The sequence below is a fragment of the Trachurus japonicus genome, chromosome 24 (assembly GCF_045865225.1).
Source record: "Trachurus japonicus isolate A0001 chromosome 24, Traja_1.0".
NCBI lineage: Eukaryota > Metazoa > Chordata > Actinopteri > Carangiformes > Carangidae > Trachurus > Trachurus japonicus.
This window is the reverse complement of record NC_140930.1, coordinates 19956771-19982575: the sequence shown is the minus strand read 5'-3', so window position 1 is coordinate 19982575 and position 25805 is coordinate 19956771. Positions and strand designations below refer to the sequence as shown.

At 41.4% G+C, this 25805-nt stretch overlaps 1 protein-coding gene across 6 annotated transcripts in view; it reads left to right on the top strand.

Annotated features, from left to right (window-relative positions):
- The window catches only part of lrfn2b (leucine rich repeat and fibronectin type III domain containing 2b), a 124614-nt gene that overhangs the window by 8146 nt on the left and 90663 nt on the right, over positions 1 to 25805 (top strand). The gene's annotated exons all lie outside the window — the stretch shown is intronic.

Genomic DNA, 25805 nt, shown 5'->3' with positions numbered 1-25805 from the left:
CGTTGATGCTGAAGGGCAGGAAAAGCCAGAAGATGGAACATTCCCCCAGACACGATCCAGTACACTATGTGCACGTGATTCATATTTTCCCTTGATTTATTCACAGATAGCCAATGAGACAAAGATGTGCTTCTGTGAAACATCCTGTGAACACTAGGGCTGGGTATCGTTTAAAAATGTCGATACTAGTACAGATACCAGTACCCTTCGATACTTTTTTCAACTTCATTCGATATTAATCATGTGAAAAGAAAGCAATCGGTTGCATAAATGTCACCACTCCTCCCCATTCAAAAGAATTTTACACAAATACATTTTGAAAGTGCTCAAATATTTATTGAATAACTGTGCAAACCTGTTCAATGAAGTATTATTTGGGTTGTGTAATTTTCAGCATCACAACCAACATTCTGACTCTAACCACTGACCAGTCAGTCCTCCTCAACAGAGAAAGAGCAGAACAATATTGTGTTGGTTGAGCCAAAAGCCGAAAAAATCTACTGGGCTACCACGAATAAATTAATGTATGGGAAACACTGATGTCAGCCTTCTCTGGGGAAAGGCATGCCCTTTCCTGGGTCATTGTGTCTCCAGCAGTTGAAAATATTCACTCTGCTGGAGTGGAGGATGCCTGGACACATGTATAATTAGAGGCCAGGTCAAACAAGATGGGGAATGTCCCTCTCCTCTCCCACCACCACTCAGGAGGATTGGTGGAGGTCAGCTCTGTAGGTAGAGCTCTGTAGAGTTGTTGTTGTTGTGGTGGTGGACCAATCACACAGCGCATTGAATCGAAGAATGCTTGCAGCGATTGGCTGCGAGCAAAACCATAGAAACTGTCATTTTTTCTTGATCCGGGTACAAAACTCACTCACTCACTCACTCAGGTAGAAAGGCAAGTTTTTAAACGTTTTCATCCAACATTGTTTTACAGTGTACTGACATGAAGCTGATGGTATCAGTGACACCAACAAAAACCATGAGCACAACAAATCAAAAGGAAAATGCAGTGATCAGCTGTTGGTTCCTGAAAGACTCATTAATGACAACCTGCCTCCTTCAGCACCTCTCAGAGATGTGGCAGTGTGTATCTTCAGCTGAAGAGTGTGTGATGAAAACATGCGCAGCTCTGTAGCGGTCCGTGTAGTTATACGTGTGAAAAAAGCGAGATGTGAGAATGAAAACAGCGACTGGGCAAAACGCAGAGGAGAGGAATGGAGGGAGGTTGATTTGAAGAGAGAAGGAAGTGGGTGCCTTTTTTTTTTTTTTTTGGCGTTGCTTCGTTAGTCGGCCTATCAGAGGTGTCAGCGCTAGTGAGCCACAGCTGACCTGCCGCCACTCACTGCGCAGTGGCCCTTGAGCCAATTATAGCCTGGAGCCAAATCTTGTTTCCTCTGCCTCCCTTCGCCTCTTCTTCATGCCGAGTGCCTGTTCACAAAAGGCTGGATGCTTTTACTTCTGTTTGTTTGTCTCCCTCATTCCCTGTGCCTTAATTAATTTAATGGGAAACAGGTAGATTGGATAAAAAGCTGATCCTATTTGCTTCGGCAGAGCAGGCGCCTCTCGGGGGTTTCTGCAATTGTGCTGTTCATGTTCCCTAATGAATAGAGCTCTGTCCTGCCGTTGCCCAATCAGCCAGCTCCCGCTCATTATGCACACCACACACATACACACACACACACACACGCTGGGGTTTCCTGGTATTTTTAGCATCTATTTCTATAAACCGTCTTTGTAAAATCACTGCGTCCTGAGTGTGACTTTTGGAGTTTGCGCCCTGGAATATGGTTCCATCCCTCTGAAGTAAGCATCAGTATTGTCCTCCTTTACAATAACATTTCATCTTTTATCAGTGACAGATACTCACTGTCACGTTCCTACAGTGTCCAGCCTCCTTTGTTGTTAGACATAATTAATGCCTCCCACTCCAGAGAGTTATCCCACCCAGCCAGGCAGTGGAGGGGAACAGATAACAGTGCTTCATCATGCTCACTGTTTACAGTCTTCAGCTAATCTACTCAAACACTAGCTGTGGCCCCTTTTTCTTATTTCCTCTGTTCTATACGAATATTTTATCTTATTTTGATGATCCTCTTTTATTTCTGACACTTTCTGTTTGCGTGTTGTCAGCATACAGTATTATGTACATGACTTGCTGCAACACAACACCCAGGTGAATGTGCTAATTTTCTTTCTGGGCCTTTTGTAGTGTAAAGACGTGATAAGAGAAATGTTATTTTTATCCTGCTAATTAATGTCTCATGTATCTTGTTGTTTCTTCCTCTGTTGAGCTTTTTTTTTTTTTTAGTAAAATTCAACACCACCTATGCAGGAAATGCATTTATTTGTTGAGCCTGTTGTACAGTGACATCATGTTGGTTGGCCTGCTTCCTCTTTTTTTAAAGGGATAGTTCAACATTTTGGCAAATTGGCCCTTTGCCATAATCGCTATAGTCATAGCAGTAGGTTCGTTACCTTTAATTGTCGGTGTAAGCTATTTTTAGATCGGCAGAGCAGAGCCGTGAGCTGCTCAGAGCTACGCTACGGAGGCTAAGGGAATTTCTTGGTTTCCCTCATCAAACTCATCAAAACTCAAAAACGCTTCGTGGACAAGTTGTGACCTGCACATTCATCACGCTATGAGATAATAATGGAACGTTACGAAAAGGAGCCGTTTTCGAAGCAAATACAGAGACTGCTTGCTGAAAAACTGTCCCTGAAGGCAACGCTCATCAGCGGTTTTGCATGAATTTACCTCTAAAACAACTCCGTCTCGTAACGTTCCGTTATTATCTCATAGCGTGGTGAAGTCATAACTTGTCCACGACAGCGTTTTGGAGTTGTTAGATTGTGTATTTGATGAGTTTGATGAGGGAAACCAAGAAATTCCCTTAGCCTCCGTAGCATAGCTCTGAGCAGCTCACGGCTCTGCTCCGCCGTTCTAAAAATAGCTTACGCCGACAAATAAAGGTAACGAACCTACTGCTATGACTATAGCGATTATGGCAATGGGCCAATTTGCCAAAATGTTGAACTATCCCTTTAAGGTTATTTTTGCCTTTATTAGATAGCACAGGAGAGGTATGATGGGAAACATGGAGAGAGAGACGGGGGACAGACACACATGGATGATCGTCTCAGTCGGGAGTCGAACCGGCAATCTCCTGATCCACCATAACACCCTATTTTTCCTCTTTTATTGTTACTCATTGCAGATCTGGCTGAAGCAGACAGAGCCCCGTTCTGCAGATCATGATTACACATTTTTGTTTGAAAGCCTGTGCAGAATAGTGTGATCCTAATGAATAAAGTGTTATGTGAGAGTGCCAGAGCTTCTTTATAGTAATGTTGCTCACACAGATGTATTGTATAATTGATCTGTTCATGGCTTACAGTAGTTGTTGATATGAAACAGTCCCTGAAAAGAGGACGTAGGAGCCCAGGGGACTGGAGCAGATACAAAAGGCTTTGAAGTGAATCTAATGGTGAAGGAGGAAGTCAACCTACATACGTGCTGTTCAACACAGTGAGGAGCATGTGTGACTGTTACTCATGGCTCACTACTGCGTGTGGGCTTCTGTTCTGCATCAGCTATTCTCGTAGTACCATGGGACCACAGTCATGACAGAGTCCACTCTGGTGCTTCACATGCACTCACTGTACCAAGGCCCACATAAACCATACAAATGACGATGGACTTAGTTAACTTCATTTGAGACAAAACACAAAAACACTTTTCATTCTCAGGGGTGAACTTTCTGTGGTGGTCAAAAGAGAATCCAGTAGAGCTGAGGCTGTTACAGACATTAAAGTACCTTGTTTGACTAAAGGTTTCAAATAAATGAAGCAGAGTAGGGAGTAAATCTTTCCTCTCGTGTGGCATTTGGCTGACCAGTGGAAGAAATATTTACCTCCATGACCTTATATACCTTATGACCTACAGTATGTACCTCCATGAATCTCCTGGAATCTACTAGCAGGTCACCAAGACTAAGGGTGCACTCACACTAGGGACAGTTGTACGCACTCACATTACCCTGAACCTACAGTAAGTGTGCTCAAGTTGCCTCCGACACATACTAGCAAAGATTTGAACTGGTACTATGATCCACTGGTTTATATTAGGGGTGAGAAAGATAATACTATAACCTCCATCCATAATTGTATCCCTGCCACCAGTTCTATTTGACAGTTCTTGGGGTGAATATTAAGCTGCTACAAATAACTCTACACTTACTGTGCAGATGTTATACAATAAAGGTTTTCCAGTTTTTTACCAGAGTAATTCATCCTGACAGTGGCTTAGTGGTGAGTGAAAGTGGAACTGAATGGAAGTAATGAGTGATGAAAAGCAGTGTTCCTCTAAGCAGAGGAGTGGTGTGATGTGCCTGTGGAAAGGACAAACATAAGAGGAGACTGTCCTCACACAAAGCACTCTTTGTGGCATCAGTCGATTCTGCAGATTATCTAAAAACTACCTGTAAATGTTCCAGTGACGGGGTTCGAGCAAAGCAGGAATCAGTGATGTCATCAGGGATGACGTTGGGTAGATGGGATTTGAAGTTCCCAAGATGACAGTTGTTTTGAAATAGTTATAGGTCCTTCAGCCAGTATGCCATTAGAGTAGCCAGGTATTATGGCCAATATTACATTTGTTGTTAGACGACTCCTAGTGGTCATGGTAGGCTAATTATGAAAGGAGCTAAATGAGAAGAAAGACTGACAAAGTCCATGTGAGAAGGAGTTTGAAGTTATTTTTTCCCCAATAGCAACTGGGTTTCTTTCAGGATATTGCAAGTGTTTCACCAGTTAATGACTATCCTAGTAACCATAGCAACCAAGATCCAGTACGCATGCCACTGCAGGGTTGAAAGAGAGTTGAAAAGATGACCTTTATGGTTAAGTTGGGAGGACTGACCGTGCTGTAACTACCGATGATGACGAGGTCCCCCAACGTTAGCCAAGTAGGCAACATATTTTAATCCTTTCTGTCAATATAACCATGTTACTTTTTCAGGTCCAAGGAATAATCTTTGGATGCTTTAGGGTTTTAGATTAGAATTAGGTAGAAATGGGAAAGAAATTGTCCTCATAACCTAAGCATGATATTTGATGTCTGCACCCCTGTTAACAAGATGTGGATAACTTCTGTGGAGTCCCATTTTACAAACATTTATCTTGCTGGAGAAGATCATGAATTGTATCTGTATTTAATATGATTTGTGAATGAACTTGACTGACTGACTGATGTTACTTTGCTTGGAGGGCACCAGTCAGCCTTATGAACTTCTGTTGCTCACTAATTGACTGACTGACTGACTCATAATAAGACAGGGTCAAATCCATATGTATCTAGACTGGACCACGTCAGAGTCAGCCAGGTAGTCAACCTAACCTAACCACCAGATTGTCACATCATGAACATCTACTTTATCGTCTTGCATATCTGAGCACTGTTTTTTTTTTTTTTTAACCTCAGACAAATACAACATTATGTTGCATTCTGAATGTAGGATTGTTGTTATTGCGATGTCATGTACAACTAGCATGTTTCTGTTATTAACTAACAGAATAACGTGTGGCAGAGTAGTAATACCTACACACAACAGCATAATGTCACTTGCATCCCGCTATGGTAGTTATAGCATATAAAACATTTCTTTCTTTCTTTCTTTCTTTCTTTCTTTCTTTCTTTCTTTCTTTCTTTCTTTCTTTCTTTCTTTCTTTCTTTCTTTCTTTCTTTCTTTCTTTCTTTCTCACCTGACACAGAGATTGAGGTCTCCATGAGCCCTGAGTGGAGACATCATTTTATAGATATGAACAGCAGAACTTATAAAAGCTGTGAGAGGAGTTTGGGTTCCAGAAGAGCGTCTTTGACGGGTCAGCACTTATTTTTAAAGAGATGAAAAACACATATTTAAGAAGTGTACTGGCCTCAAGGCTGAACTCAATGACACAAATCAAATTAGGTTACAGTCATACAGTGTATAATTTCCTCCACTCCTCATATTCTCCAAGGAGCAAAAGATGTTTTTTAAATGTTGATTCCTCACTCACACAAGCAGTTCACACTCACTTGGCCTGGAGTCAGGCAGGGTGCACATTTCAAAAAATATGTTGTTGTGCTTACAGTTTTGCTGTTGAACTGAAATGTGAGTGAAAATTGGAGCTATGTGGTGCTTCAGAGGTTCATTCACAGGGCTTCTTTGCTATTCTGAATTTTGCCTCTCTGGATTTTCATTTATCCAGAATTGGATCCAGAAGGGTTTCATCTCCTGTGTTGTCACATGGCTGGTCTCATTAACACAAATTCACTGTTGTTGATGTCCTGCTGCAGCAGTTTCTCCTGGGATGATGCTGGATCATGTCTGGAAGGGACATTAGTCTCATCAATCCACAAATTTGCCCATTCATGTCATAGAGAGCCAGGCTCCTCTTTGGCAAACGGAGCATACGTTTCTTCTGCCATGGGCTCCATCACTTGCATATGTTATATTCTTAGAGAATATGTTTTCCGACCGGTCCCTGAAGTGCACATGAACGTGATTGACATGTGTGTTTACTTACCAGTTTCACCGCTGCCAGAGATGAAGACTGTTGTTCCTGAAGTGGTCAATAAAAAGCACAGTTAGCAGCACGTTGTGTGTTGGCTTAATTTATATTGTATAGTACAGAATAAAACAGCATATAGCTAACTCATAAACAAAATTGTGAACCAGCTCCTCTGATTCTTTTTAGCCTTCAGCTCTTACTATGGACTTTTTTTTTTTCACTTTGTTGAACATTGTGAGCTCTGCCTGTTGTCTTGACTGTGCAGCCACTGCTGGGGAGAGAAGCCTCAGTCATGGATCATCTCCACTTCTAGACAGCTTGACTACATGATAAATATACAAATTGGGAAGCATGGTGATACAGTGGCCCTTGCCTCTTAGCAAGAAGGTTCTTGTTTTGATTCCTGGGCCCGGGGCCTTTCTGTGTCTGTTTTTGCGTGCTCCCTGTGCAGTCCAAAGACATGCAAGATAGGTTAATAAATTGTATCTTTGACGAGTTTCATATCTGATCTTATTTACAGTGAGATTTTACATAATACAGATAATTTCAAAATGTTCTTCATCCAGGATCAAAGTTCTGTCATGATCTCCCTTCTGTGACAGACACTGTGATGTGCTGTTTTATTTTGAAATTATAGTTTGTTGGTTTGCTTCCTGGCCTAAAAGGAACTTTTAACTGGATATGCGAAAGTCTCTCGTTTCTGCTGATGTCTCTGTGTGACCTGCAACAGCAAATGAGCCCATGTGTGAAGATAAGCTATTTCTAAATAGTGCAACCGGGAGGCAGTGGTTGGGTCGGACCATGGACGAAACGATTTACGGCACTCAAGACCTCAAGTCCTCCCGGGGATGTAAAATATGTATTTAGGATGATAATTAAAATCCCCCGGGAACAGTTTGGACAACTTTTTTTTATTTTTTACTGAAAATGCACATATGACTGTCACTACACAAACGGTGCACAGTTTCTTGCAGCAGTAGACTGCAGACTACCTGTCTGCCAGTGCCACAGCTGCAGCCACGGAGTGAGAAGCTCCTCCGCACCGGAGACAGCCGGAGCAGGCTGGGAGGCTCGGTCTCAGTGACCTCAGCGGTCCTGGTGCTCCATAGCTCCTTAACCCCGAGTTGCAAACACGTGGTGGCTGAAAGCAAGGCGGCTGGTTCATGCTCCAGACAGCCAAGTCTCTCTCACCCGTCTTTATGACCATATGCGCCAGACCTTATGAGAAATGCAGTCTTCATTCCGACAAAACGTTACCACTTTTGGCCACAGGGACCACCAAAATCCCTTGTAGGGGCCCTGGTCAGTTTGGTTTCTTTTTTATTGTTCTGCCTCCTGTTGTTCTGGACTTTGCCACAGACTCTTTCCAGCTGAAAACTATAATTAGTGTGAATGCTGAAAGCTCATTTATACTCTATTCTTTTTTTTTAAGCAGAAGTCAGTGAGCCTCTTATACAGGGGTTTCTTTTACCTGTCTCTCATTGAATGTAACTATAGTCAAGTGGTTAGATCACTGGGCTGATGATCCTAACGTTGCAGGTTCAAATCTTGCCCCAACAACGTTGTTAGTGAATCATTCCCCCAGTCTTCCTCTGTTGATTTCTGATAACCTGCTCCTTGTTTAAACTGTTTAAACTACAGCTGCATCGGACAGTGTTTTATCACGGTATAAAACTCAGTATGTTTTATCTACCTCTGTGGTTGAGAGGTTAGTTTGCCGGGTTGCCAATCATGAGGTTTAAGGTGCGATTCCTGCATTAGCTGCTTGTGTTACATGCCATTCCTGTATTTCATGTCTTTGTCATTTTCTACTGCTAATTTAGCATGGCTTTCAGCATTCACACGCATTTTCTGTTAGGAAATGCTCTTTCTAGTTTTATTAGTTCTTCTGATTTACTTAGCACTTGACTTAAAGTGTTTACTGTAGAGCAGACTGCAGTGTGTCCTTCAGGATGAGTCAGACAGGGCTGGCCTTGTACCTCTGGCCCACATCAGGAGTTCAGCAGTATTTGTGATACTCATTTGAGATTTTCCCTGACATATCTCTGAGTACGCTCCCCGGGATTACTGTAGTCCCTTTCCCCCTCATGCAGTGGCCTGCCATCCAGCCCTGGGTTGGTTGCCAGCTTTCTGGATTGGCCCAGATCAGCACATTGCATTTAATTCTGTAAATGAAGGATAAGAGGGACAGAGTTACAGTCTGCATGTTGATATCTGATATATCAGCAGCTCTAGATAGATGGTTTTATGTCTGACGTGGGTTCAGTTTGAAAGTCAATTTTTCAAATAAGATAGAAGGACATACATTCATCTCCAGCCACTGTCACAGCTTGATGCACCTGCTGCAGCATGTTTGTAGCTTCTGTCCAGTTGTTAAAAACAATGTGACGATAAGTGTTGACAGTTCACTGCCAGTTTGTCTACCAGGCAAAATATACTGTTATTTAGCATTTGTGGCATCTGTCATAGGACACGCAGCTCCCAGTCCTTCATGACTGATAGAACAGACACAGCAAGTGGTGAAGACGCAACATTAAGAAGTCGGTTTAGTTTATTACAACATGACTCTAATTCTAATTTCTGTTCTGGCCTTTATTCTGATGACAGCGCTGTAGTCCTAAAATAAATGACTGAGCTCTGGGGAGACACTGAAATTACTGCTAATAAGATCCAACAAGTATGTCAATTAACAAATAATAATGTTTGTCATCCCTTCAGTTTCTCTTTTAAATACTGTAAGCCTCTCTGACTGCTAATGACTGCAGCCCAGTGTGTTATGGCTTTTCTAATTTTAAGTTTGGACCTGCGAAAAGACACAGCTACGGTAGTGTAAATATTGTGTAATCTAGTTAATTTTTTTAAATGGTTTGACAGCCCTAGAAAAAATATGAAAAATGTCCTAATCAACCAAAAATTTTGTGACCCCCCCTCTGCAGTACCTCCGCGGACCCTCTAGAACAACAGCAGTTCAGAGAGTGAACAGTCTGGTGATGAGTGGAGAGCACTCAGGGTTCTTGAGCTGGAGTTTGATGAAAAGATGAGACACAGGTGTGAAGTAGGGCCAGGAGTGAGAGGCTCCACCCACCCCCACACACACACACACACACACACACACACACACATACACGCACACAGACAAGGGAAGGACAGGACACAGGTGCACAGGGACTTGACTTTAACGCCACTGACTCATCACTTCATGTGGACCTACAATTAGGGTCCTCCTGTAAAACCTGAAATCTTTTTTTTAATAACATTATATAAGACTTAAAGGTAATTTAAGCTTGACAGAAATGGTGATTTGATGTATATTGTGATATATATCAGGCTGGATATTAGGATAAGATTTTTTTCCATATTGCCCAGCCCTACCAATACCTACCTAGTCACATTTTTTCTGCCTCCCTGTGGCAGCAGAAAGGGGAAGTGAATGCTGCACTGACACTGATAAATACACTGAGACTGATACAGTGAACATGCTCAAGTGTTTTACATCTTTCAGGTATGTATGAAATACGAAAGACTGTTCCTCTTCTGTTGTTCTTTGTCTTATGAAATGAACGTTAAAAAGAACATTTCCCTGCTTCCAGCATGCATTCATACAAACTGGAACGCTGAGCCATCACTTCTGTTTTTGTCCTAGCACAAAAAAACACTGGACCTCTTTCTGCTTCAGTATACCACTTCATGTTTCTCCATGGTTAAAATAAGGCCTCTGTAGGGGACTGGCTTTCAGGGTGACAATGGAGGTAAACTGATGTCAAAGGGATACGGAGCCCTAATGCAGCCGCAATGCATTAAACATTACCCAGCAGGCTTCCATTAGAGGCATGCAAACTCTTCCAGCAGGGTAAGGATGTAGTCATTCTCCTCTGTACTTCCTGTCTGGTGTTTATCTCTGTACAGCTGGTGACAGGGTGTAGGTGACACAGTCACAGGTACACAGCAAGGCGATGCTGTGGTTCATGTTAAACCTAACGCAAAGCAGCCATGTCCTCAATCCTACATGATTTTAAGCCTCAATAAAATGTAAACAGACAAGTTATGTAAAAATTCACCCCCGTAGAGTCATATGAAGGAGAAAATGAGCTGCAGAGACAAACCTTGTATTTGTATCAGGCTGTTAACAGGCTTATTGCTCGTGTAAAGCTGGACGTTTTGACCAGCTGTGTGTATGTACACTATGCACTGATACTCTACTGGAAGAGGTCGCCTGTGCAGTGGTTGTGCTTTAATCATGTTGTTGGTCATTTCATTATCTCAAGCGACTGGCTTAGGCTACCTCCAAACAAATACATTGGAGACAGAGACTTTTTAAAAAGCTTTTATTTTTGTGTTGCTGTCAAGACTAGGCCTAAATGATATGCTGAAAGTTTGCTCAAAATGGCGATATGGTTTGCAACAGATACACAAAATATGAAAAGAATGGAGAACACAGATAAAGGTGACACTGCTGAAAGTGTGGGCTGCTGTTTCAGAGAGAGTGTAAGGCTGTAGCCCAACACTAAAACATGCTTTTTTCCCTGTTTCATTTACCTTCAGGCACTGCCTTGAAATCCATGTGACTGAATGGTCACACAATTCATAATAATTCATCACCTTTCACTCAGTCTCTTGTAATAGTCTAGACAGACAGAAACCGAGAACAAATTACAAGCTATTGACCTGTTTGTCTTTGCTGCAGCTGTTGTTGTGTGCAAGTTAATGAGTAGTTTTGAAGTAGCTACCCAACTGAAGAGTTGACAGTCTGCTCCCTGGTTACACTACAGTCTAGCCTTCCGGGCATTTCCTGAGCAATCAACATCCGAATATCAAAAACGTTCATATATTTTTTTAACACTTCCAACAGCTACTCAGCCTTTTGCATCGGGCTAGGTGGCCAGCAGAGCTACAGCCCGGGGCTACCATGGCTACAGCCTGGGGCTACCATGGCTACAGCCCAGGGCTACCATGGCTACAGCCTGGGGCTACCATGGCTACAGCCTGGGGCTACCATGGCTACAGCCTGGGGCTACCATGGCTACAGCGTGGGGCCGCCTCAACACTCTGATAGCTAGCATGCTACATGGCCAATAATAAATAGCGCGCAAAGAATCAAACATATGGAGGAACCTTTTGAATTGGGACAGACCGTGCGATGCTGTGGCATAATCAGCCTTCAAATGCGTCCAGAAGGATGCTGCACAGTTGTTGTTTTTTGTCTCCGCAAGTGTATTTTCAGAACATTATGGCGTCTCAGTGAGGTTGAGGCTAACCCTATATAAAATGTCTATAGTCACTATCATATAATTGCACTCAATTGAGTCTTAATTAAAGTGGATGAATATGCGTGTTATGGCCAAAAACATGCCTTGTGAGGTCCTGGTGTGACAGAAGTAATGGAAACAAATCTTGGCATTCACAAGAAGATGAAGTCACCATGAACTTGAGCTTTGACCAGGTCATCCTCGAGTCCAGGCGAATGTTTGTGCTACATTTGAGGAAGGTGTTGCTGAAACGTTGTGACCATGATAATGAGACGGGCAGACAACCTGAACAGAATCAGCCCGCGGCTCTGTCACCAGCACAGAGGCACAGTGAAAACATGTCGGTGAAGACGTACTGTAGAGTATATCTGCTCTCCCCCTGTGTGTTTTATTACTGTGTTACTTGTCATCAGTCTCTCTGCTCTTTGTTTGAACTAAAAAAGAATAAAAATACCCAGCATGCATTTATAAGCAGATTAATATATCAGATTGTGGTATTTTCCAACTGGCTGTGATTAAATTAGTCCTTGCTGATTAAATCTCACTGCATTAAAACCATCCCTGCTAGCAAAAAAAAAAATCATTACCTAATGAATAATTGTGTCATGTATCCCATGGCTATGTTGATTACAAATTACTTAAGTACTCCTGAAGACATGTGGTTTGCTTTATTAATGACTCCCAGACTCATTGAGGACCAGTCATTGTTAATGTGGGTTTTTTTAAGCAGGTCTTTGAATTGATAGTGGAAGTTATGACTCTGCCTTGGCTCAGCATTTCCAGGGTTTTCCATAAACTTTCTTAAAATATTTATCATATTTATATATACCTGAGACCTATTCTACATTTGAATATTTAGGCCTACATCTTTTATTTGCTGAAAAATTGAATGGGGCTTTCCTGAATTGAACCCACATTTGACAGGAATGCCGGGGCTGGAGGGGAACAGCAGGGGAATACAAATCGCCTCCCTGCCTCTGGCTGAAAAATTGCCAGTGTTCCCAGTGGATCATTTTGCCCCACCGTTGCTGCAATTTTTTTTCGTATTAACATTAATAAGCACTCATGAGGCTCTCGGTGCTGCTGAAGTGCTCGCGGTCATAATATTTTTCAAAACGCAACTGTTTTATTTGAGCGTAACAGATTCCTGTAGTCCTCCAGCAGGATTACAGAAGCTCACTGACTCGTCTCCTGTGTTAAACAGCACACACTGTAGGTGCACAAACCTCATTACCACTGTAATCTGCTGCCCTCCTTACACACTGTCATCTCAAGAGTCCAAATACATTCAAGCACACTTGTACCTAGTGGATGGTTACCATAAAAACACATTGTAAGCATATTTCTGCATTATAGATTTTGTGAAACAAAAGAAATGTAGCCAAAGATATGGTTGTTCAGTTGATAATGTTCATAATGTGGTTGAAAACAGGAAGTACAGTACAATAAGAATAATATCACATGCTTTCTTAACTCATATACTGTAAATCCCACATAGTTTTTGTGAATGAGGTGTTCTTACTGCTTGTGTCTGGTGAGTCATATTCTGTCACAGTGTCTCACCTTTATTTCTCTTTAGAAATGATGCTGCTGCTACAGTGTTATTATTTTAGGAATTCTTTCATGTGGGTACGATGAGGTGCCTGTGGGAAAATACAAATACGAAAAATTAGGGATGTCTGCCAGACTCAGTTCACCGGCAATGTCAGATACAGAATCGTAAATATTATGAGAGTAATATCGTCACATTCTGTTAAATGTGTGTCGACGCATCTGACATTTGAAGATTAGTCCATTAAAAAACAAGTCAGCGTGTGTGAATTCATATGAATTGTATTATGCTGTAATACTTAACAGTGAATGCTTCCATCATGGATGCTTGATGGCTTCATTAGGCAGCATTAATTAGGAGTGTAATGTCATAATATATCTGGTCTGTAATATTTTGCCTTCTTTCTCACTTTGCACTCATCTGAAGAAAACTGTTCGGTAAACTAAAGTCAGAGCACATCAGGGCTCACCTGGGTGCTGCCTCATCCACCTGCTGTGGTCTTGAGTTATTGAGCCTGTCATATAGAAACACGAGTTAGGCTACCAACAGACTGCAAATGAAATTCAATCAGAAAATACAGAATATATTAGACACTATATTTTAGTTTTTGTATTACATTTATTTTCATAAATTGTTCAGTTATTTTGCCTCAACTGAGCATTTAGAACAACCATGTCGACTCACGTTGCCTGAAATAACATCACGTTAATACTGTGTCACATATTCCTGTGAATTTTCTTTCTTTTTAACTACAGTACGCTAATAGAAAGTATAACTGCAACACCATCTCAGTGAAGATGCTCCTCTTAATGAGGGTCGTGTAAATGAAGTGTCCTGCTGACTGATTTAATCACTGCTCTAACTCTCTCCTTTAAGCCCCTTTCACATCTAAAATTAGAGCCTTAAGTTGAGACCCTCATCTGTTGGAGAGGCAGGAGGTTCAGGCACGGCTACTTATCAACACTAACAACCACCACCTCTTTCCCACAAGCTGTGCAGGTACAGCTAACTAGCTACAGCAGCCATCAGTCTCCATGAGGAACACTGCTGTTACATTTATAATGGGAAAACCTTTAGAGCTCAACAGCAGAGACTGATTTACAATATTAAGCTGAGTGAAAGCTTAAGGAAGCAACTGTGTTGCTGTGCTGTTGTTGATAAAGGAAGGGAGGAATTGATTAGAGGGAAATATAACTGAATGGTAGAGGAAATATTACACACAATATCTGAGTTGAACATTGTTATTACAGGTAGTCAATAAAAAATATGGAGTAGGGTTTTTCGACTGCTTCAAGGTTATAGGGCCAAATGGATTTTTTTTGTAATACAGTGTCAATTCTATTAGTCTCGATCATTTTGTGATTTGCAGTGTAATTTAATTGATATACAGCTATCAGCTGCATACGCCAGTTGACTCATTGGATTTTGGTTGAAAGTGAGGCTCCATGATGTTGAAAAAAAAACAAAAACAACTCTGTTTAAATATTTTTATTTCTGAGATAATGCAATATAGTGGCGGCATTGAGATGCAGTGGTTAGGCTACTGTTGCCTTCCAGCAACTAGGTTCTGGGTCCATGGGCCTTCCTGTGGAGTTTGTCTGTTCTCCCTCTCTCCTGGTTCTCTGGCTTCCTCCTCACACAGCCCAAAGATGGGTGACTCTGAAGGAGCCATACAGTCTGAGTGTGACTGGTTGTCTGTCTCTATGTTTCAGTCCTGTGATGGACTGGTGACATGTTGCCCAGTGTCAGCTAGAATCGACTCCAGCCCCTCTCTGACCCTATAAGGACGTAGCTAAAGCTGATGGATAGATATTGGTCTTTTCAGCCGATGACCTGAATGCCTGCTCCTGGTCAGCATCATTCTTCCTGTGGCTGAAATACTTCCATACAGTTACATACAGCTGCTGTTTGCAACCAGATCTTTCTTCTGTGTTCCCCTCACGGTCCTCACTCATCTTGATATTTGTGCACATGGAGCGGCAAGGAGTTCTGCTCAGTGCACTGCTCATTATAATTTTGTTTTCACGCTCCAGGTTTTATGTGTGTGTGTGTGTTTTGAGACTAATAACACAACTTAAGCAAACCAATAAATAAAAACAGTTGAACTGGGACATGACTAGTATTTTTTAATGTGATATGTTTTGTCCAACATACTTACTTTATTTCCGTGCCCTGCTTTAGTTTGTTACTCTATTTATGTAAGATGTTTTTATTTTATTGAGGGTGGGTAATGGGTACCAATAACAGAACCAGAATTATGGTAGTAATGGTAATGATACCTTTGAAATTCCACATAATTACAGTAAAGTTTTTCGACAGAGGACTGATACTGAGGCCACATTTAGCACACAGACCCAGGAGATTACTGTAGTTTTTTCCTTCCCTAAGTAGTGTCTGCAAGGCTTCCTGTCTGGCTGTGTACAGTGATCCTCACCATCCAGACAGCTAGAGGCAGCCTGTGCATCACCTCAGCCTGCAATGTGGATACAGAGTGTAACTTGAGCTTAAATCAGCCCGGTAGCCTATGCTAATCAGTTGTGTATGATGTTTACTGAAGGAAATCTTGGTTTGTTGTTTTATCAGTTGTACCGTTTGTGTGTCGATTAAAAACAGAGATATCGGCCAGGGCATTTCCTGTGGATGCTGATAAATCCCCAGAGGATGATTCTGACCTTTCTGAAAAACTAATGATCTTCCCAATGTCAGGACATTCAATGCCGTGGAGTGTATTTTTGTCTCATTTGAATGATGCAATGTGGGATGCATTTCATCCCAGGTGGAGAAATTCCTCAAGGAATACACTGCAACTGTAGCATCAACAAACAACAAACAAAGTATCAACATCACTGTAAGAAGTAGGCATAGGAGAGAGCAGTGCATGAAAAATATGTTGTATTTATAGGGGATTTCACATAAAAATGCAATATGCACACACTCCATTGGATTGAGTCAATGGTAAAACATACTAGGCTGAGAAAAAGCCTTAATGTGTTCATTGTTTGAACAGATGTGGAGGAGTTTGCAGGAGAGATGCAAACTCCCAATGCTGCGGCCAATGCACACTGAAGGAAGCTGGAGGATTATTTGAGAACTTTATTATAACCTCCTCGTGTTTGTCTGCCTCCTCCACTCAGACCAGTCTCAGATCTGTGTTTATCCAGAGTCACTTGAAATATGTGCCATTTGTGAGAAACTTGTGTAATTTGCGTTTTGAGTAATATCTGAATATCTGTTTTGTGATGTTGCACCGACCTTGACCTTCTTGAATTCACGTGAACCAACTCTGGAATAAAATTCTCTCTAGATGTTAGGGAGATGTTGCATTCACAGGCCACACATTGCATTTTATGTTACACTGACTTTTGCCTTTGACCCCCAAAATCGAATCATTTCATCCTGATTAGATTTTAGATTCATGCAAAGTCGTTGTGAATGCTTGTGCCAAATTTAGGGAACTTTCATCAAGGCTTTCAATCAATCAATCAATTTGTTTATTTCGGGCATGTCAATTTAAATCATCATCATCACACTTCATCATCAAATAATACAATACATGGCCGAAAGGGAAAAGCGGGAGAAGCAAAAGCTTATCTAGTCCCACCCCCATAAATTTATTGAGATATTGAGAATTTGATGGACAGATAACCCAAATGCACTATTTGGCAAAAGTGCAACATGTTTATTATTTGCTGATTAATGCACTTTGAAGTTTGACTTTATCCTCTCATGGGTTGACGTACTGTATTTAATGTACAGCCGTGTGCAGTGTGTGTGGTGTGTAACAGGAGCGCGCTTTGGAGCGAGCGTTGTGGAGCAGCAGGCTGTAACCTGCACTGGGTGAGAATCTAACCCAATTTGGTGTGAAAGCACAGATGTGCCATCCTGATGATGAGTGCTTCTCCAGGTGGATTTGAGAGATGGTAGAGGTTTGATGCCGAGAGAAAGAACCAGCAGGATGGTGGTGTGAAATCACTAAATAGGTGTGTGTGTGTGTGAGAAAGAGAGAGTGGATGCTGGGATTGCAACATGATCTCACTTCACCACCAGGGGTATTTATATATATTCCTGTGTAGTTAAATTTCACTCCTTACCATGTGTGAATGCGATGACTCATCCCCATAGCTGGCAGAAATGATTAAAAAATAAACACACAGCTTGGGTGCTCTCTGACTCAGGAGACTAAAACCCACTGAAACACATTAAATTTTGAGGCTGGAAAAAAAAAGGAAAGTTGCAGGATTTCGGCTGAGCTGCTGCTCACACTGACATCCCACTGTCACCTGATATCTCTCTATATATGTTTCATTTCACCATGGAATAAACTGAGCAGGTGGAGAAGTAAAAAACCAAGAGTGGCTGAATAAAATGAAGTGAAACCTCAGGACCGTGTAGTCTGGCCAGACCAAGCCTGTTCTTAATGGGACCACATTGAGGCAGCTTCTTGGTTGTTGTCATGTACACTACACACACCAGTACGATATTCCCATCAGCCACCATGGCCTTTGTGCACATGCTATTGTCAGAATCTTGAGGTGGCTTTAAAAGCATCACTGTAGCACTCCTTGCTATCTTGACTCCCATCACCAGTATCTCTCTCTCTCTCTCTCTCTCTCTCTCTCTCTTTATCTGTCTTTCTCTCACCCAGTACGCACACAACCTACACACTGATCTATTCCTGAAAGGAGCTGCTCTGCTCCTCTAACAATATTCTGTCTCAAACGTCATGAACTTAAAGCATAAGTAAGCGAAATGTTTGTGTTAATATAAGCCTTAAATAGTTATATCTTCCGACAGCAATCACTTATATAGAGTGTTTGGTCCGAAACACGGGTCTGTCAGTCACTCTGCTCTGCTGTAAGCCGAGGAGAAAACTTTCCTTGTATCCTACAACCTTTATCCAATGAGTAGAGAGAACGGCATAAAGGGGCGGTCCTCTCTGTGTGTGCAGCCAAGGGATGCACGTGAATGTGGTGACATCAGAGACATCGGTGTGCATTTGTAATATAATGAGTATAGTGCTGGAGTATCATAACTGATCTCACAACAGTGAAAGCTGAGTCAAGAACAGAATGACATAACTTTACTGTTTCTGGTATATTGATACATGATGTGTTTAAATTGATGAATTATGTGGAAATAAATAGGATTTTCACGTCATTTATACTACTTCCTTTTCCCTTTGTCCTTTATGCATATCAAGTGTTCAAGTAGCAAAGTTCAGACCACCTTGGTTTCCTTAAAGTGTAGAGATCTTTGATTTCCATCACCATGGCAACACATTGAGATATACAGGCTATTTCTATCCTTTTCCATACTGTAGGCTATTTTTTTTTCTTTTTTAACCAAATAAATAGTGTAGATGTTTATCAGTTTCAAGATGTATAGGAACCCCATGTGCAGACTGGTGGACTGGCAAATTTTAACTACTGTACCACATAATTTGTGGTGTTTTGATAGCAACACGTGTTATCATCTACCTGTAGTATCTGTACAGTTAACATGGCCCGGGGATATTAACAACCAGAGTGCAGGCAGGTAGTGGTACTGTAATAGACGTATTTGTCCCGAGGTGGCTGTGAAGATGCCACTGAAGAACCAGTGCATGAAATATAAAATATATGCAGCTGGATTCTCCCATGAGCCTCGTTTCTGCCAGGGAAACACGTTGAGGTCCTTGTACCACAGTGTTGCTCTTAGGGTGCCTGTGAGGATGCAGTGCAGTATGCATGTGTGTGTGTGTGTGTGTGTGTGTGTGTGTGTGTAGGTAGCTGGATTTAGCCCAGCTAATCAGATCAACTTGGCATGAAAGACAAATAGGCCTCAGGCATTAGTGTGCTCAGCCTATTTAACTGCAGCATTCTCACTCTAACAGGTCACTGCTTAGTGAGGAACCTGCACACATCTCTACAAGCTCCACATACTAAACCCAGAGCAGCCACATCCCTCTGCATTCACTGATGTTAATACTCCATGATGAGCCATAAAGCTTTTGGAAGTTTCTCCCCGGCAGTGATAACACACACACACACAGCCTTGTTACAGTTCTAACCAAGGTGCAGCTGACAAGTACAACAGGAATCGCTAACGCACCTGTCATCAAGCACACCACTGTAAACCGACTTCATGCAACAGATAAAACCACAGAAACTGTTTTAAGTGAGCTCACAGAGATCTAAATATAACACTGTCTTTGCCAGCTGGGTTACAGAGCCCAACACAGACTTCTTCGTTTCTCTACCCATGATGAGTAATATAACTTTCTGTCCTCATGAAGGTTGTTTGTTAAAGGAGCTAATTGGAAGTTTTGCTATAGCCAGCTGTTAACCAGCTGCTAGCTGGTTAACAGGGCGCTAACTTCAGTAGAGGAAGCAAAATAAGGCTGTCATGCCTCACCATTTAACAGCTGATTTACCTGTTTCTTGTAGACTGGTGAGTATACACCTGTTAATGCTGATGGCGGCTATGTGCAAACAGCAGTATGCATTAGCTCTTTTAATAGAATATCTTTCAAGCCTGATGAGTTTCTTATAGATTGGTGGAACATCACTTTCTTTTTAGCTTTCACATGCAAACATGTAGGCTTACTTCCAATAGATCCTCAGTTGTCATGGTTACAAACTATACTGAACTATACCAACTATATTGAGAGCAGCGGACCTAACTATGGCTGTTTGGCTACTACAGTAATGGTCTGGTTAGGTTTGGGCATCAAGTTTTGGAAAGGATCGTTCAGAATAAACGTGCTTCTTCAACATTAGATTATCTTCGTTGTCAAATCGAACACGACTTTCCATCCACTGCCACCTACTCCTGATGTGAACTTTGTCGCTCTTGATACGACACTGCGCTTGTGTGTCAAATTATCAGGGATTAATGGACGACACAAAGACGCGAACCGTCCAATGCAAAGCCAGCGCAATAGTTAAAAACTGTAATCAGGCAATTTGACCGGACACGCTGCAGCCAAGTATTCACGCAGACCATGGTAAATGTAGCAAAAAACATAAGGGGTCATAATATCCTTCTTTAAAGAAATCGTTATACAACTGTTGTCAGGTGAAAACTTTGTCATCCTCCAGCAGCTATTGCCCCTAAGTGGGGCAATAAATTATTCCACTGAAGCTTCTCAATGACTCAGAGGAGCAAATTATTTCTGCATGTCACAGCAGTTAAGTTGAAATGCTCTATTTAATAAATCGAGTCGAACAATGTAAATTGTGATCATCTGGCACTCTCCATACGTTGGTTCTTCACACGTTTATGGTAGTCAAACTGTCAATTCTTATTAACTATGTTCTGCGTGGTGTTTTTCTCTGCTGTACCTCAGTTACTGTTAATTTCCCCAAGGGGAGATCAAATTTACATCTCAGTTTATCTCACAAGAACATAGAACAAATGTTAAGTGTGAAGTGGAAGCTGAGAAACACAGATATAACGGTTTGCTGTTTAAATGCTGAAAATATATTTGTTTTTACATGGAAATGATTGCTTGATTTTTACATGGTCAGTGCATTAAGAGCAGAACTGTAAAGCGCAGCAGCGCGTGTTGACTCCATATTAATTTCATTTTGCCTGTCTTCAGTGTTATTCCAGAAAGCCATTCACTGCAGAATTGGGGCGTTGAACGCACTTTAATGTGGGGAGATCATTAGATTCTGTTTGTGTGTGATAGCACCGTTCCCTCCTCTCCTCTCCAATGTAATTACAGCCATTACGTCTCCATCAGGGTGTAGCATTTCCAACACAAGTTGACAGCTTCTGCACACTCACACAAGTTGTTAATCACTCCCCATTTACTCCATAGATTGTATTTCCAGTCACACATGGAGCCGAATGCTGGCAGAGACAATACAGGTAACTTTAAAATCTTGAAGACAGAGTTTTAATTAGATTCTTTCCAATAATGATCCACAACTGTTCATTTAAAACTCTAGGATTAAATACAGTATGTCATGTCATCATTTATCATTTAACACTGCACATAAGCAAAATAACGAGGCCACCTTTTATTAATCGTCATTTAAATCTTCTCAGAGGCAGGTTGTCAGTGTCCTAGGATGAACACCCCCACCCTCATCCGTCTCCACTGGCTCCCAGTCAAATACCGTATTTCTTATAAACTCCTCCTCCTCACTTACAAATGCCTCCATTCACTCGCCCCCCACTACCTGTCCGACCCTCTCCACCATCACACTCCATCCCAGACCCTGCGGCCCTCGGACATGGGCCTGCTGTCCATCCATCACACCAGACTGAAAAGCTTTCAGTGTGGCTGCACCAACCCTCTGGAACCCCCCCCTCCCCTTCCCGATATCCACAATGCTGCAACCCTGGACACCGTTAAATCATCCCTCAAAACCCACCTCTTCACCATGGCCTTTCCCCGTCAGTCTTAGCTCAGCCTTTACTTTGTCCGTCTCTTTCCCTTTATCTGTTTCTTTAACCCCACCCCCAAACCCCACTCATGCTCATGTAAAGCGCCTTGGGTATTTTGAAAGGCGCTATATAAATACAAGTTATGTCTTACACAGATCCTGTTTTTTTTTTATTAATTTTTTTTTCTTATACCAGCAGACACAAATCAATACTAATATTCATTTTGAGTTTTGTTCTATTGACATGAGGATTGTAAGTTTAGTAATCACTTTTCTTTCTCCTCTATCATTCCCAGTTGGTTCAGACCACACACTCATTTTATGCATAGTGTGCATGAAATGTATTAATAATATAGCGTTGAAGAAGGAATATTTCCTCTAATTAATAAAAATACATATTTAATGCATTACCATGGGTTAAGTCTGGCTTTGTGTATTATTGGTTGCTCGTTTGATCACAGTAATAGTGTTATTGTTCAGCTGTGAAAGTGCCCTGATGTGACTGACCTTTGTAATCAACTAATTCAAATAGCCATAGAGGAAAGAAAATGAATTAGTGCACATAAGGGCTTTCATTGTGTCCTCAAATCTAGGCCATCACTTGCCCTTCAAAGTGAATTTGGGATGCTGAATAATACATGCTGCGTAATGATATTTGCAGAGTTGTGTGTTTTTTTTTTCTAAAACAGTTTCAGAGCTTGCCTCAGGCAGTACCTTGGCTGGAGTGTGCACTGGTGAAACAACACAGCAGTGGTCATAATATCCCCTTCGATACACTGATCTGAGAGCAGATGAGAGTGAAGACTTGTAGGAACACTCTGTACATGTGCACGCAGGCTTAAAATAAACTGCACTGCCCCTTCTTGTTTTTGCTTTGTTTCACTCTGCAGCTGCCAGTGACAAAAGTTAATTTGGGACCTTCAGGAATGATAAGCATGCATCACGCTCAGATTAAAACTTAATGTGCTTTTGCCGACTCGCTGCTCGTCAGCGGAGTGGCCAAAGCAATAGGAGGCAGTGCTGCAGAAAGTAAAGTGGGTTTGAGCTCCCTCCAGTCTGAAGCCCAGAAAAAGCCTGGAACCTCTCCCCGTGACAGCCACAGATCCTCGTATACCCTGCAGCCTGTAATACATCACAAGTGCAAACAACCTATCAGCTGCTTGAAGCGGTTAACGGATCGTTGCACATAGTCTTGGCTTCTTCTCCTCTTGTGCGCATGCAAATCTCTGGTTAAACCCATAGTTGTAAATGGATTCATTAATCATACACAAGTGTATCAGTCACTTTCAGAGGAGAGTTGGCAAATGAGCACGCAGGTATTTGTCTCAGTGACACCATTGCGTAGAATGTTAAGCTGTTACTTTATCATCAGGCTGTGTGGTGTCTGCTGCTGCATGTTGTGACGATCCTGTACGGGTAATTCCATGTGATCATTTGTGGCACCAGTCTGGTAAGCTGCCAAAACATTTAAAGCACAACCACTTTGTATTTTTGATTAGGGACCAGGTAGACAGTTGGCACTGACTGATTGTGTACGGTTGTTGAGGCAGTTATGTAGCCAATAGCAGGAAGGAGATTTGAGCCAAACTTATGTGACAATATATCTATCTATATACGTATATATATATACAGTATAGTATATATATGTATGTGTGTGTCCATCCATCCATTGTCTATACCACTTATCTGGGCAGGGTTGTGGGAATACAGATACATATATAATACACTAGAATCTTACCCATGACTGACCAAAAGCAATTGTTACAGGAGGACACAAACAAAATGGACAACTTGAGGCTTTTATGAACTGATGAGATGATAAAATAAATAGACAGATAGATAGAAACAAATAAAAACTAAATTCTAAACAGGCAAGTTTTATAGGAAAAACACAAATTAAATTCTTTGGCCAGTTCCAAGTGATTACAGTTTGCTTTGAATATACAGTATATTACTTATTCTCAGTAGAACATTGAGAAGCTTTCAAATTCAAATGAAGTAGAGCATTAATACATTAGCATTTGCGTTGTGTGCATCAACCTAACCTGTGCAGCACTTTTCTCATTATCATGACTGTTCATGTTGTCATATCCTATTGTATTATTATTAAGACTATTAATCTAAATTTATTTTTGTGATAATGATCTTTTCTGTTTTATCACCAAGCCCTAAGTCTAAATGAACTGTCACCATCAGAACTTTGACCCTTCAGTTCACGTGAAAGTTTATGCAAAATCTGAAGGAGTTCTGCCCATGGTGTTCCTGTCCATGAACAATAATCCTCCAGCTATGACTGTCACTGGTGCCTAACTAACTGATTGAGCTCCATTATTTATTGTTCCATTATTTATTTATGGTTCAGATTCCTATCTCTGAAAGTGATTGTGACTTACTGTAGCATCTTGCTTATAAAAGGATTTATGCAGCATATGATTATAGTAGACTAGCCACAGCTCTGTCTTCCATCCATGTACATGTATATGTTGTGGACGCGTTAGCTCCTCGACAACCTTCTTGAAATTTGGCATATAAAGTCTCAAGGATTTAAGGATGAGCTACAGAACAACACCCTAAGGATTAAAATGACTTGTAAACTACACAAACCAAACAAAAAACATATTGTATTACTGAATCAAACCATCGTTTTCTATTCGGCCTTTGCTTAGTTCACTTTGATTACTGCAATGTGTTTTTAAGCATTTCAATGATCAGAATAACATTTTTACACCTGCTTCATAAACTTGGAAGAAGGTTGAACTAAAGTTCAGTCAAAACTCACTTTATTTTTCTTCTTTTCTTTCATTTTCCCCACATCAACATGCCTGAGCCACACTCTTGTAAAAGCTTCTTCAGATGGTGACAGGCAGAGTAGAGACATCACCACAGTGGCAGCAGTGTCACCGTGAGTGACGGAGGTTGGCCCGGTCACCAGACCGCCGCACATCTCACACTGATGTTTACTCTATTCCCAGCTTTATTTAAAGCCTGACAGGGAAAGATGCAGCCGTCACTGTGGCATTAGAAGGTGGAGGAGAAGTGACTCCCTGGATCAGCTGTCACTTGGAAACCTTTTTATATTTGAAAAAAACAGTTGGCTGGAAGAGCATGTTTCATGTTTTGCTGCATGTTTGTGCATATTGAATTTGTTACCACAGAATAAATCAGTATAGGACCTGTGCTATATATATATATATATATATATATATATGACTTCATATAGCGCAGATGCAATACTGTCAACCTTTCAACCTAAATTCAACCTTGAGCTAATATTGTAGGTATAAAAGAAGGACTCTGAAGATTTTCTAATATGTTCTTAAGTCATCAACAACGATCCTCTGCACCACAAGGAATCATATGTGATAATATGATGATATTTATGATGGCACACCTGAGAGTGTGGCCTCTCTGTTAATGTGCTGCATCTACTGCTGACACTACTAAATATAACTAAATATGAATATAAAGATATAAACTGAATAAAGCATTTTGTTTCTTTCTTTGTTTCATTCCTGTCGCAGTAGCTACACTTCACTAAAGTCCTTTTTACATTTGGCGTCAGGCCTTCTCTTCTCAGGGCCGGTGGGTTCTGTGTGCACACGGCCCTGCAGTCCCATGCCCTTTTATGGGCATTGATGTGGCAGTTACCTATGCTAATCATATGTTAATTAGGATCACCTGGCACACACTCTCAATTTACGAGGAGGTGGCATTCATCAATGAAGGAACACAGCTGTGAACAATTCTTACGGTTTAAGAGCACGTTGATTAATCTGACGTAGAGTTTTCTTCTTCTGAAGAACGACTTAAGAAAGAATCTAAGAATGTTAAGAAGATATTGGTGAATGAGGCCCAATGAGTCTGACAAGGAACTAGTAACAGAGTGGGTGTTGGGGAGGCAGAGATGGGGCGTGTGGGTGTGGAGGGAAGCTTTAGTGAGTATAAATGTGGAGAGAATATCTTATGGACAGATGGAGAAGATCAGGGGGGGATCAGAGGCGAGAGAGTTGGGCCAAGGAGGAGTGGGAAGCAGTCTGTGACAGTCCTCATGTCAACATGATTGTGATTTTTTTTTTCCTT